The sequence below is a fragment of the Miniopterus natalensis genome, chromosome 9 (assembly GCF_054644295.1).
Source record: "Miniopterus natalensis isolate mMinNat1 chromosome 9, mMinNat1.hap1, whole genome shotgun sequence".
NCBI lineage: Eukaryota > Metazoa > Chordata > Mammalia > Chiroptera > Miniopteridae > Miniopterus > Miniopterus natalensis.
Window position 1 is genome coordinate 66188919 of NC_142089.1, and position 12626 is coordinate 66201544.

The window sequence follows — 12626 nt, forward strand, 5'->3', positions numbered from 1 at the left end:
TATACAACTTCCAATTACCCCCATGCCCTGGCCACTCCTACTGTGTTTATAGTCAGCGCTCTGTCCCTCTCTCATTCCCCACAACAGCTACTGAAACCACCTCCCCCACGCCCCTTTCCCAGCATCTCCCTACCTTCACTCTCACCTGCTGCTTCATGGAGGACACAGAAGTCATCAGGTAGGACTGGCTCTGTACCTGCAGTCTTGCACACATCTGTATTCATTCTCACTTGCCTTTCATGACCAGGGGTGAAGTCCCTCCTTCGAAAGCCAGTACCTGAGTCTGTAGCCCATCGTGGCCTGCACTCAGTCACCTTACTCATCAATTATTGCCTCTCTTCTAGTTCTTCCTCAACAACATCCCTCCTAAAACCCTGTCTTTCATCATTAAAAAAAATCCCTCTTGCTTACCATTGCATTACTTTCCCACCTCTAGTTTTCTTTGTTCTGAAGTCTACATTATCTGATGTTCATAGAGCCCCCTTTCTTCCCCACTTCAAAGCCAGGACTTGTAAATGTGCTTTCTATACTTCCTGACTTCCTATCCCCTCTTCAAACAACTGCAGTCTCATTTCTGACCCCACAGTGTTTAAACAATTCTTGCCCAAGATCTCCAAAGGCATTTATTGCTGAAGCCAGCAGACACCTTTCAACCTTATCTTACCTGACATCTTTCTAGTTTTTGCACAATTGAACAATATCTTCTTTTTGAAAAAAACTCCCTTCTCTTCTGCTTTCCCTTAACCTCTCTGGCTGCTCCCTTTGGTCTCTATCAAATTTCCCCTTTCTCTGCTAGTGTTCCCTATTTTAGTTCCACTTCTCTCTTTACACACCTGGAGACTCCTCTAACCCTTGACTCCACGCACCCCTTATTCCCTATACCTAATATAGCACCACATCTTTCATTCCATTTCCACTGTGTATCAGTCAGCTCGAGCTGCCATAACAAAATACCACAGACTGGTGGCTTAAACACATTTATTTTATCACCCTTCTGAAGGCTAGAAGTCCAAAATCAAGGTGTCAGCATGGTCATTTTCTGGTAAGGACTCTCTTGCAAGCCTGTAGATGACTGTCTTCTTATTGCATCCTCACATGATAGAGAGTGTGCAAGCTCTCTGGGGGCTCTTCTTACAAGGGCACTAATCCCAGCATGAGACCCCACCACCAAATATCATCACATTGGCCCTTAGAACTTCAATGTTGGAATGGGGGGGAAGGGGTGGTACACAATGCTCTCCATAGCACATTATTCTGAAATTCTTCTGCCTTGTCCATCTCTACTGACATTTTTTTCTTACCTGGATTATTTCAATAGTTTCCCAACTGGCCTCTTTGCTTTCCCTCAAAGCCATTCTCCATACTGAGCTAGACTGACATATCTGAGGCAGAAATTAAGCCTCACCACTTCCTTGCAAGAGATACTTTAGTAGCTTCTGATAGACTTTCTGAGAAATCTACACACTTTAACGTAGCATGTCAATCCCTCCATGTTTGGGCTCCTGCTTATCTCTCTGGCTTGATCTCTCCCCTTCCCCCTTGCACTCAGTGATACTCCCACAGTCCAGCATGGAGGGTTTGTTGAACACACTGTGCTTATTAAATTTTCCTCATTCTCAGAATTCAACTTAGATTCACTGCTTCTAACAAGCCTTCTATGACCCTTAGGCTGAATTAGATGCTTTTCCTAAATGTCTCCATAGTTCACTGTGTTTGCTTCTATCATAGCACTCAGCACACTTTGTCATAGTCGTTTTTCACTTGTCTGTCTCCCCACTTTGGCTATGAGCTCCTTGTGGGCAGTCACTGGTCCTTTACTCCTCTCTCTGTTCCAAGTCTATAGTGCAGTTTTCAGCACAAGTAGATACCTCATGTTTGTTTATTAAGTGGAAGACAATTTTGTGTAACTTCTCTTTTTATTGATGAGAAAACTAATAAAGAGAATGTAAGCTATCACTCAAACAAAGTGAAGCTAGCGAGAAGCCCAGAAACCAAAGAACGTCACCATCAATACGTCAACTCGGCGTTTTCAGGCCTACCACTGACACTAATGAGAAAGGTACCACTGACACAATCAAATTATTTCACTTCTTTGGGTCTCATCTGTAAAATGAAGGGATTGGACTAGATCACCTCATAAATTTCCTTCTGGCACTAAGTTTCTGTAATTCCACATAAGGCAACCATATATATCTGGTAGGAATTTTTCAGAAATCACGAACATGGTGTATTTTTTGCTCTACTAGAAAGGAATTTGGGGATAGCCTGCATTCATAAAGAGCCTGCGCAGTCAGGGTTTCTCTTCGCTGTCCATTCATTTCTTTATTAAGTCAACATTCTTTGAGCAACTGATGTGTACCAAACATATAAAGCCTTTCAGTTTAGACATTTCGTAAGTGCTGACAAACAATAAATAAAAATGACCAAATTCTCCATGAGAATGATTTGACATGTAATTTTCCAAAGTTCAGACAGAAACGACTTTATAGGGAAAAACTATATAGAAGGCACTAAGAACTGCTCTATTCAATTGCACTTAGAAATGGTTATGTAACTATTACATAGAACAAGCATGACTCATAGGATGTGATCAATCATAATGCAACACTTTAAATCTATTCCACAGAATTAACATTTTCTCTACTCTTGGGTGAAACTTAGAGCAAATTTTTCTTCTTCTGATCACTTCCAGGCAATATATTCTTTGGTCAATAATTAACATGTCTAGATTCATGTGGTAAAAACATCAACCATCAGGCATCTCCCCTCCCCAGTTCGGCTTCCACAAACACCTACGGTTGGTTAGGAAAGCAGCCTGTGGTCTCGCTCTTTTCCCCATCCCTGCCCCTTTCAGCTTTCTGACAGTGACATCTGGGAGGAAGATAAGAAAGAGGTGCAAGAAAGTTCTTATCTATCTAGTAGTCTTGGGAAGATACAGTATCAGAGTTCTCTGGCTTTGACCAGTATTCAGTTGCCTCTCTTGTTGGTGTCCTATGAGTTCTTTAGAGACAGTCCAGGGTAGGACTTCTCTCACCTAAATTTTCCCATAGACAGAGTACATCTTAAGCTGGCTGACCACTTACTCTTCCTCAGACCCAAGGAATCTGGTGCCAACTCCAGCTTTTTTGTTCATCTGGTCACCCATCCAGATGACCCTCTTAGGAAACAAGATGACTCATGCCTGCTTTCTCTTGTAGGTGGCCCATTTATACTTTCTTTGTCCCTGATAAACTAAGGAAGGGGGTAGAGACATGTGGCACACAGACTACTCTGTACAAAACAACCCTCACCTTGCATCTCTAATTCTCATTTCAATGTACTTTTTAATTGATATAAGGTGTTGAAAAGCCATGTAATCAGATTTTGACAACCTCCTCTAAATTTTGCAAAGTGAGAATTTCATACCTCACTTTAAAATGTGACATCTGTCTATGTCTTACTACTTTGGCTGAAACTTTCATTCTTTTACAGTTATACTGCCTCGTGATGCTAGAATGACCAATTTCTGGTCACATCTTTGGCTTATACTTGCCATGTCACTGTAACAAGTGGACTTTTACTTTTCTAGTTTTATCATCTAAGGGCAAGTTAATATGAAGTCTTTGTATAATTTAAAGTACTTATTTTCATGATCTGTAGATTGGGCATTGCATTAGTTTCCTAGGGCTGCCATAACAAACTTCCACAAATTAGGTGATTAAACAATAGGGATTTATATCTCATAGTTCTGGAGGCTAGAAGTCCAAAATCACAGTGCCAGCAGGGCCACACCCTTCCAAAGGCTCTGAGATGGACTCTATTCTAAGTCTCTCCAGCTTCTGGTGGCTACTGACAATCCTTGGCATTCCTTGCTTGTAGTTACATTACTTCAATTTTTGCCTCTGTTGTCACAAGATAATCTCCCTATATGTGTCTCTGTATGGCCTTCTTATAGCGGCATCAGTCATTAGATTCAGGGCCCACTCTAATCCAGTATATGACACCATCTTAACTTGATCACATCTGCAAAAACCCTGTTTCCAAATATGGTGATATTCACAGGAGCTGGGTGGACATGGATCTGGCAGGACACACTGTACAATCTAGTGCAGGTATGGCACAATTTTCTGTAGAAAGCTTCAATATCCTTGCAAATATGATTTTACATGTTTTTCCCCAAATAATGTTCTTAAAAAATAGAGAGATTACATTAATTTTGAAAGGCCTATGGAAATGGGGACCTCTGGGTTTCGCTGGAGTGCATTGCATGGCAATAGTCATATTCACAGAGTAATATGACAAAAGAGCCATACAAACAGCTTAATAAGCATGGGGATGTGTCGTATGAGAGAATCAAAGCAAGCTAATAATAGCTACCCCAGAGAGGATCGAGCGGATGCTTTTCCACAGCTGAATCCCCAGCGGAACGAAGCAGCCTTTGTTGATTTTGCCATGTGACTGACGAAAACAAAAGAGACACAAGGAAGACAAATGACATAATTTTGAGTGGTTTGACTATAACTATACATACTAAAGTTATAATAGCACTAGTAGTGATGTGTTGCTGTATATAATTATCTATTTTTAAGCTTCTGCAACATTTCAGACAATTTTCCTGGGAGTGTTTTCCCCCTCTACCGGGTTTCCCTTGCTCCCAAAATTCAAATGGTGGGTTGGAACCTTTTTCAAATAATGACATAACAGCAGGCAGAAAGCTGAAAGCAACTAAAGGAGAGCCCTCATGATATTCATCAAAATTGGGTTTTTTATGTAAACTTCAAATACAGTTTCTTCATGAATTGTCAACTGAAGTCTATCCTGAGGAAACGTGGACCTTTAGAAAGGTGCAATGAATAGCTAATACTCACAGATGTTCTATTTTGTATCCATTTCCTCTTTCTAGTCTTGAATAACGTCTTCCTAGAAACTTCGATTTTGTTTGGCCAAGCACGCCTTTTGGAAAATCATATTTATCCATCCCTGCTAATTCAATGAGGTCACCATGCAACGTTAGAAACTTGGAGTGACTTCATTCAATAGCATGAATTTCTTATTCAAAATGATTGTCGACATTCTTACTACTTCTACCTCTGTTTCACACGTAACTTCTTTTCTGAATGTGGCAAACAATACATGCCTTCCTTTGCCTGTGCAAATGGAGTCAGCAGATATGGATCCATTCTTTCTGTGCAATTTATGCCAAATTTAAATCTTCCTTTGGATAATTGTTTTCTGTATGCGTTACTGTGTCTTTATTGCAATTTGTATTATATTTTCTTTTGTAAAGACATTTGGATTCTTCTAAAAGTGTTATGTATGTAAATAATGAAACAACACCCACACCGTTACTTAGCTAGTGCGGGTGCTGCCGCACTGCTTTCTTTCTGCTGTGTTTTTTTTTTTTTTATCACCATAAGGATAATTCCTAGGAATAGAAATGAAGCGATGGTCTTTACAATATCGTCATTGCTTATTATTAATTAATGAAGAGCAATGTTTATTTCAAAACGGGCCTCTGTAACTGATTGCTTTGAACTTCATGCAATTTTGTGCTGGCTTAAAACACAGGAGTAGCAGGTGTGACACACTTTGTATAATGTTCCACCATAAACTGAGCATGGCAGGAGGCATAATGCCATCAGTTAAAGTGAAATGGTTGTAGGGTAACCTGAGAAATTATTGAGCTTCTACATGGATTGGCTTGTTTTTATAAAATAAATCAGGCAACAAAAAAGATTTTTTTCCTGCCATAGAAAAAGGGCCCAAAGTACAAGATTTGTAAAACCACTAACCTGTTTGTACTCTATGGTCTTCTACGACTTTTAGAATCCCTTTTACATAAGGGCTCCGAGGGCAGCGTTTGGAATTTCAAGGCCCACACCGCAGCAGGCCCGAGGAGTCCTGGGGTCATAGATGTTAAGGGAGAGAAGGGTCTGAGGCCTGCCGCCCTGTCTCTGCTGGCCTCCTCCTTTTCTGTAGGAGACATTTGGGTACAGGATGGACTGGAACCACATCAGCACACACCATGGAAAGGGCAAGAAACCAAGATCCAGAGGGGACAGAGCCTTTGTTCAGAAGCTGACCCATCCTAGGAGGCAGCCAGGCAGGCCAGCGTGCAGTGGTCAAAGGGCAAAACTAACTCCAATTGGGCCAGGCTATTTGGATATCTGAGTGAGTCTTATCTGCCAGCAGAACACAGTTCTGGAAGAAGTCCAGGTGACAATACTCAGAATCAGGCATGGTTCCAGGTGACCTGTTCAGTCATAGCAGGCCCCCAGCCAGAAGCTGAGAAGTGAGTAGGAAATCCCATCATACTTCCCAAGGGAAGGGGGGAGCAAGAGTTTGGCTGAGCACCAGGCCCCGAGCTGAGGAAGCTGGGGTTCATGACGAGGATCTAACCCCCGCAGAGAACTGAAGTGCTTAACAGAGAAACTGAGGCTGACTGAAGTCGCAAGGCTTTGGCCAAAGTGGTAAGAGAACTCTGAGACCAGCCTCCAGGGGGAACCAGATTTTCAGGTCTCTAGGCAACTAAACCAGTTTCATCTATTAATAGGTCTAAGGCTGATGACAGGATCAGGACTGGCTCAGGCTGGTTGGGAGCAACTAAGAGCTTCTGGAACTTTGATGTGCATAAGAATCACCCAGGGATCTGATGAAAATGCAGACTCTGATTGGGTAGGTCTGAGTTGGGCCAGGACCTGAATTTCTAACAAGCTCCTAAGCCATGCTGCAGGTTTTCTAGAGCAGCCAAACTCAGAGAATCCAAACTTGAGGTCATTCCCTTCACTCCTCCCCACTGCTCTCCACCCATTTCACCTGCCCAAGCAGCACATCCTTCCTCCCCAGCCCTCCTCATCAGCAGGCCTCACCATGTCTCCTCTCTCCCATTCCCTGTCCTCCCAACCCTTTTGTCCTACTGCATTTCTTTCTTTCTTTTTTATTAATCCTCACCTGAGGATATTTTTCCATTCCTTTTCAGAGAGAGTAGGAGGGAGAGCGGGGGAGAGAGAGAAACATTGATGAGAGAGATGCATCGACTGGTGGGGGGTGAACCCATGACCCTTCGGTGTGCAGGCTGATGCTCTAACCACTGAGACACACTGGCCAAAGCTGTCCTGCTGCATTTCTTCTGTCAAGACCATCAACAGAAAAAGAGCTTCTGCTTAGATAATAGAAGGGGCAAGATGGCAAAAGCCAGGCCATTTTCCCTACTGTCAGTTTTACAACTAAACCCTTTTGATAGATACAATTAGTCCAGATTAATGTCTTTCTTGGCTTCTGTCTCATAAAGAGCAGAGAGAACATGAGACCACTTACCTTTCCTTCCTGATAGACTCCAACAGTAAGAAATACCTTCTGAGTGCTGGCTTCAGCAGCACATGTACTAAAATTGGAACAACGCATAGAAGATTATCGCAGCCCTTGCACAAAGATGACACACAAGCTCCTGAAGCGTTCCATAGTTTTAAAAGAGACATTAAAATAGGCATAAATTAATGGTGAATTAGACTTTGTTGATGAAAGAGAGGGATCAATATAGTGAAACTTTAAATTTTACTTAAATTAATCTATAATAATTCATGCAAAATCAATAACAATCCCAACAGAGTTTTAGTGAAACCTAATTCTAAAATTGGAATAAAAGAGCAAATGACCAAGAATAGCTAAGAAAATTTTAGAGATAAAGAATAGAGAAGAGCCTGGCTGGGTGTGGCTCAGCTGTTGAGCATCGACCTAAGATCCAGGAGATCGGGGTTCGATTCCCGGTCAGGGCACATGCCCGGGCTGCAGGCTCGATTCCCAGTTGGGGGCTTGCAGGAGGCAGCCGATCAATGACTCTCTCATCATTGATGTTTCTGTCTCTCTCTCCCTCTCTCTTCCTCTCTCTGAAATCAATAAAGATGCATTTTTTTTTAAAAAAGAAGAAAATGGAAAAATGAAAAAAATAGTGTGGGAGGGGAGTTTTCACTCTATAAGAGCTCGAAACTTAATATATAGTTGGAGTTATTAAAATGGTGCAACAATAGGTAGCTCTATTTAATGTGATTACAAGCTATTTTGATTTTATTTGTGCTTTTCAAATTTTCTACAGTAAACATGTACTAGTTTGTGATGAAAAGTAAAGCTAAAAAATAAATGCTTTAAAAAAAGAAAATATCTACAAAACATTTTTAAAAATCTAAATGGTATCACATATTTATTTTATGTTTCTAGTCTCTGAAAATATATCTGTATATAGTATACACTGAATGTGTCTCCACTTCTTTCACTAAAGGGACACTAGTTCCTCGCTTAGACTAAAAACTGATCATATAATGTGGGGCCAGTTAATTAAGATCTCTCAGAAGTTGTCCAATCTGCAAAATGAGGATATCGATAGCTTCCCAGTTCGCCTTGGAGGATTTGTTGTTAGAATTATACAAGATAATATGTGAAACTGCTTAACAAAGTGAAACATTATACAAATGCAAACTACTGCTGTTAGTATTTGAAACGAAGCACTTGCGGATTTTAGAATTTTGTGCCCTTCTGTGTTGGTGTGACTGGACTGTTTGAGCCATTTGTGCCCAACAGGTGAAGGGGGCTGGGAAAGCATAGTTTAAAGCACAACCCCTCTCCCCATGGCCCTTCTCATTTCACAGCTGTTTTTCATTCATTCGATGGCTATATTTATTGAGTGCAGTGTGTACTAGGGCCTGGAGTTACGATGATGAAACAGACACTGCCCTTGCATGCAGGAAATTTTTGGATTAGCAGAGTGTGTGTGGACAAGAAAATAGGCAATTTCAAAATAGGGTGACAGATGCTGTGATGTGGTAAGTCCAGGGTGCCATGGAGTTCTTGTGGGGCCACCACCCAGGCTTGGACGGTCATAAAAGGGTTCCTGGACATGCAATAGTCCAGATGATGGAAAGGGTGAAGGAGAACAGTAGAGGTTGCTTGGAGTTAGGGCAAGGGGGAGGGAGAGTGTGTTCCAGGCACAGAGGGGAACACTCATACTGCTCCAGGGGCACGAAGAAGGGGTGGAACTACTTTGATATTAAAAAACAAAACAAAACCCCAGACCATAATGTTGCCTAGGCCAGGCTCAGCGTGGGCTCAGCATGACTCCTATTGTAATAAGTTTTAGGATGACCCCCTCCCCCACCTCAAGCCTCCTGACCACTCCCCAGCCAGCCTTTCTCCTTCATTGCCTGGCCTTTCCTTTTGAAAAGACAGCACTCTGAAGGGGTGGAAAAAAGCTTTTTTTTTTTTTTTTCCTTTGAAGCAGCAGCATTATTAACAGAGAAGGAAAGTCTCCCATGAGCTATAGCAAAATCCTGCAGATTGGTTTATGAATCAATGTAGCTTAGGTTAAAGCAGCCTAATTTCCTGAAAGCCACTTTATGGCTTTAGGCTTCCAGAGGGACATAAAGCTTGTATGATATTTACTCTTAGTTAAAATTAAATGGAAAAGGAAAAAAAAAAGCAAAGAGGAATTCTTCTGGGAGGTCATATCATTAAAGAAAAAAAAAATTAAAGGCTACAAAGCAATGTGGACAAAATATACACGCTGCATTAAAGAAGATCTGGCAATATATACATCAGCGTGTTGATTAATGGCTATCTCTGAATAATTGAGTTTCATGTGATTTTTTATAACCTTTTTAGTGTAAACTATAACCTACATTCAGAAGAGTGTATGATATATAAAAATATAATTTAATAAATTTTTATAAAGTGGGCACCTACGTAACCACCATTCAGGTCAAGAAATAGAACATTCACCCCTCCATTCACCCCTCCCCAATCACAACCCACCCTCCCTCCAAGAGGCTGCCACTGCTCTTACTTTTAGGATAATCACTTTTTTTCTTTAGTTTCACCACCTAAGTATATATAGCTAAATACTATATCTTTTCCTAATTTTTAAAAATAGGTTTAATCTTTATTGTTGAAAGTATTGCAGATGTTTCCCTTTTTCCCCCCCACCGTTGGCCCCCTCCACCCTGCTCTTGCTCCCACCCCAAGCCTTCGCCACACTATCGTTTGTCCATGGGCTATGCATACATGCATATAAGTTCTTTGATTAAACTCTTCCCAACCTCCTCCCCTTCCCTCTGAGCTATGTCCTTCTGTTGCATGTTTCAATGTCTCAGGATCTGTTTTGTCCTGAATTTTTAACTTTAAGTGAATGGGAGCGTAGGACATTACGTCTTTGGTGTCTATCTCTTAACATTAGGTTTCTCAATTTCATGCATGTTGCTGAGAGTACCGTGGTTCATTCATTTTTCAGTACCATATAGCATTCCAAGGCTGGAAATACCACACTTTATGGATCCTACTATGATGGACAGCTTGGCTTGTTTACAGTTTGGGGCTTTTATGAATAGAGTTGCTGTTTTCCTCATGCTCACATTTACATGTTTCTGTTGGCCACATACCCAGGGGTGTTAATCTGGGTCACCAAATATGCATATCTTTAACTTTAATAGATAATGCCAAACAGCTACCCAAAGACAGCAGTAGCAGTTAACACTCCCTGTATGTAGCAGCATATGAGAATTTCACTGCCCTACCTGGAGTTTTGTGTAATTTTTTTCTCTAGCTATCTGAATTTTCTATTTTTCTCTATAATATCTATTGGTTTAATAAGGCAAAATGTTATTCTAATATTTCTTTTTTAAATTTTTAAAAAATTATTGATTTTCAAGAAAGAGGAAAGGAGACAAAGAGAGAGGGAGATTGATTTCTTGTTCCACTCATTCATGCATTCAGTGGTTGATTCTTGTATGTGCCCTGACTGGGGATCGAACCCACAACCTTGTCATATCGGATGAAGCTTTAACCTACTGAGCTACCCAGCCAAGGCTCTAATATTTCTTAAAATTTTCTTTCCCATTGGGGATATTATTTTTAAACTTTTAAATTGAAATAAATAATTTTTATGGAAAAAGCGCATATATCACAGCTCTATGGCTTAATGTATTATCACAAAGTGAACACACATTTTGCCTCTGTATCCAGCATCCAGGTCAGGAAACAGAACTTCCTAGCACCAGAGCCATCTTCATGGCTCCCTTTAATCAAAATCCTCTCCCTTCTCATCAAAGGCAAACTATTACACTTAGTGCTAACACAATGAAGTAATTTTTGTGTGGTTTTGAACTCCATACAAACGGAATAATAAAGTATACATTATTTTGTATCTAGCCTCTTTTTTATTTTCAAACATTGTGAGATTCATCTGTGTTGTTATGTGTAGTAGGAGTTTGTTCATTTTTTTCTTTTCTTGCCATAAGGAAGAAATATTGACCTAAGGGAGCTGACCTGCTCAGCACTTGAATTGTATTGACCTTTGCCACGTATGGATTAGAACAGTTTCCAGCCATTTGTATGTTTTTTGTCTCTACACAAATAATGTTTTTGAGGCAGTAGGAAGAGTGAGGGTGATATCCCCAAGCCGCCCCCTGATTTCTGTAGCAATGGCTCCACTGGGAATTCTTTCTCCGTGGTAATGGTAGTTTTCATTCCCTTTTTGTCCACCTAAAATGCTAATCACATCCCCAGGCTGCACACTTTTATGTAAAACAGAGCAGTCACAGGATTTTACTGGAAAGTTGATTTATTTCTGAGGATCATGAGAGTCCAAGGGTAAAACTGGCACCTGGCCACCAGGAGAGCCCGTGACTTAGAAGCAGGGACAGCTCCGAAGCTGTGTTGGTCCATAATGGAACAGGGCACTTTAGCATGAAATACAGCCTCAAAGCTCTGTAGGGGAAAAAATCCTCAAACTGTCCTCCAAAAGGAAATATGAAGTCAATCGCTTGTATTTTTAACTCTTTCAAATAAGCAACGCTAAAACTCTTCTACACAAAACAATTGCTTTATGTCTAGCTTTTGTGTTTTGTAAAGGACAGAGTGTCAAGTGGGTGTGAACTCTTAAAATGGAATCTTGCTATCAATCGATTTTTTAAAAGCAGCCAAGCAGGCTCTCAGAGGGTGGCTCTCCGAAAGGCTGTGTGTCAATGTAGTAAACATTTTTTCTTTAGGCCTTGAGATGCAATCATTAAAACTTCAAATGATATTAGTTTGACAATCAAATATGGATCACAGGAATGAAATAACCTAAAGTGGGCCTTCATTACTGCCCTCCTCAAAATAATTCACTAAAGATAATACTACTCTCCCCCATCCACAGATCTGTAACTAAACCATGGAGATGACCAGTAAATTTAGTAAGAGTATTCAAAATGATCAAATTGATTCTCAAAACAAACAATGCCATGTTTAAACACAACAGGTAAAAAATTTCCCACCACCAAAATAGAATAAAATATTGCTGAAATCAACTGCAAAAATGACAAATCAAAATAATGAATAGAATTGCAGAATGAAGGGGACCTTATTGCTGAACTAGCTATGAGGAGCGTAAGGGTTCATTTTCTTAAAAAAAAAGAAAGAAAGAAAAAATAACATTTAGTAAATAGCAATTGAGAATAGTTTTTACTAGTGAACTATATATGTACCCATTGGAAAAATTACCTATAAATGTCATTTTGAACAAGAAAATATTTAGTCCTGTAGAAACTTAAACTATGCAAAATCAAGATTTCATCAAATTGAGCAGAGCTAAAGTGTTTTAATCTTTCTTTTACCAAGAAGAT

The 12626-nt window shown here is 40.3% G+C and overlaps 1 non-coding gene across 1 annotated transcript; it reads left to right on the forward strand.

The window, feature by feature from the left end:
* The first annotated feature begins 7339 nt into the window (after positions 1–7339).
* LOC148092497 (U6 spliceosomal RNA) lies at positions 7340–7446 on the forward strand. The gene has a single exon (XR_015715139.1). It is a non-coding gene; the product is annotated as a U6 spliceosomal RNA (small nuclear RNA).
* Positions 7447–12626: the final 5180 nt, after the last annotated feature.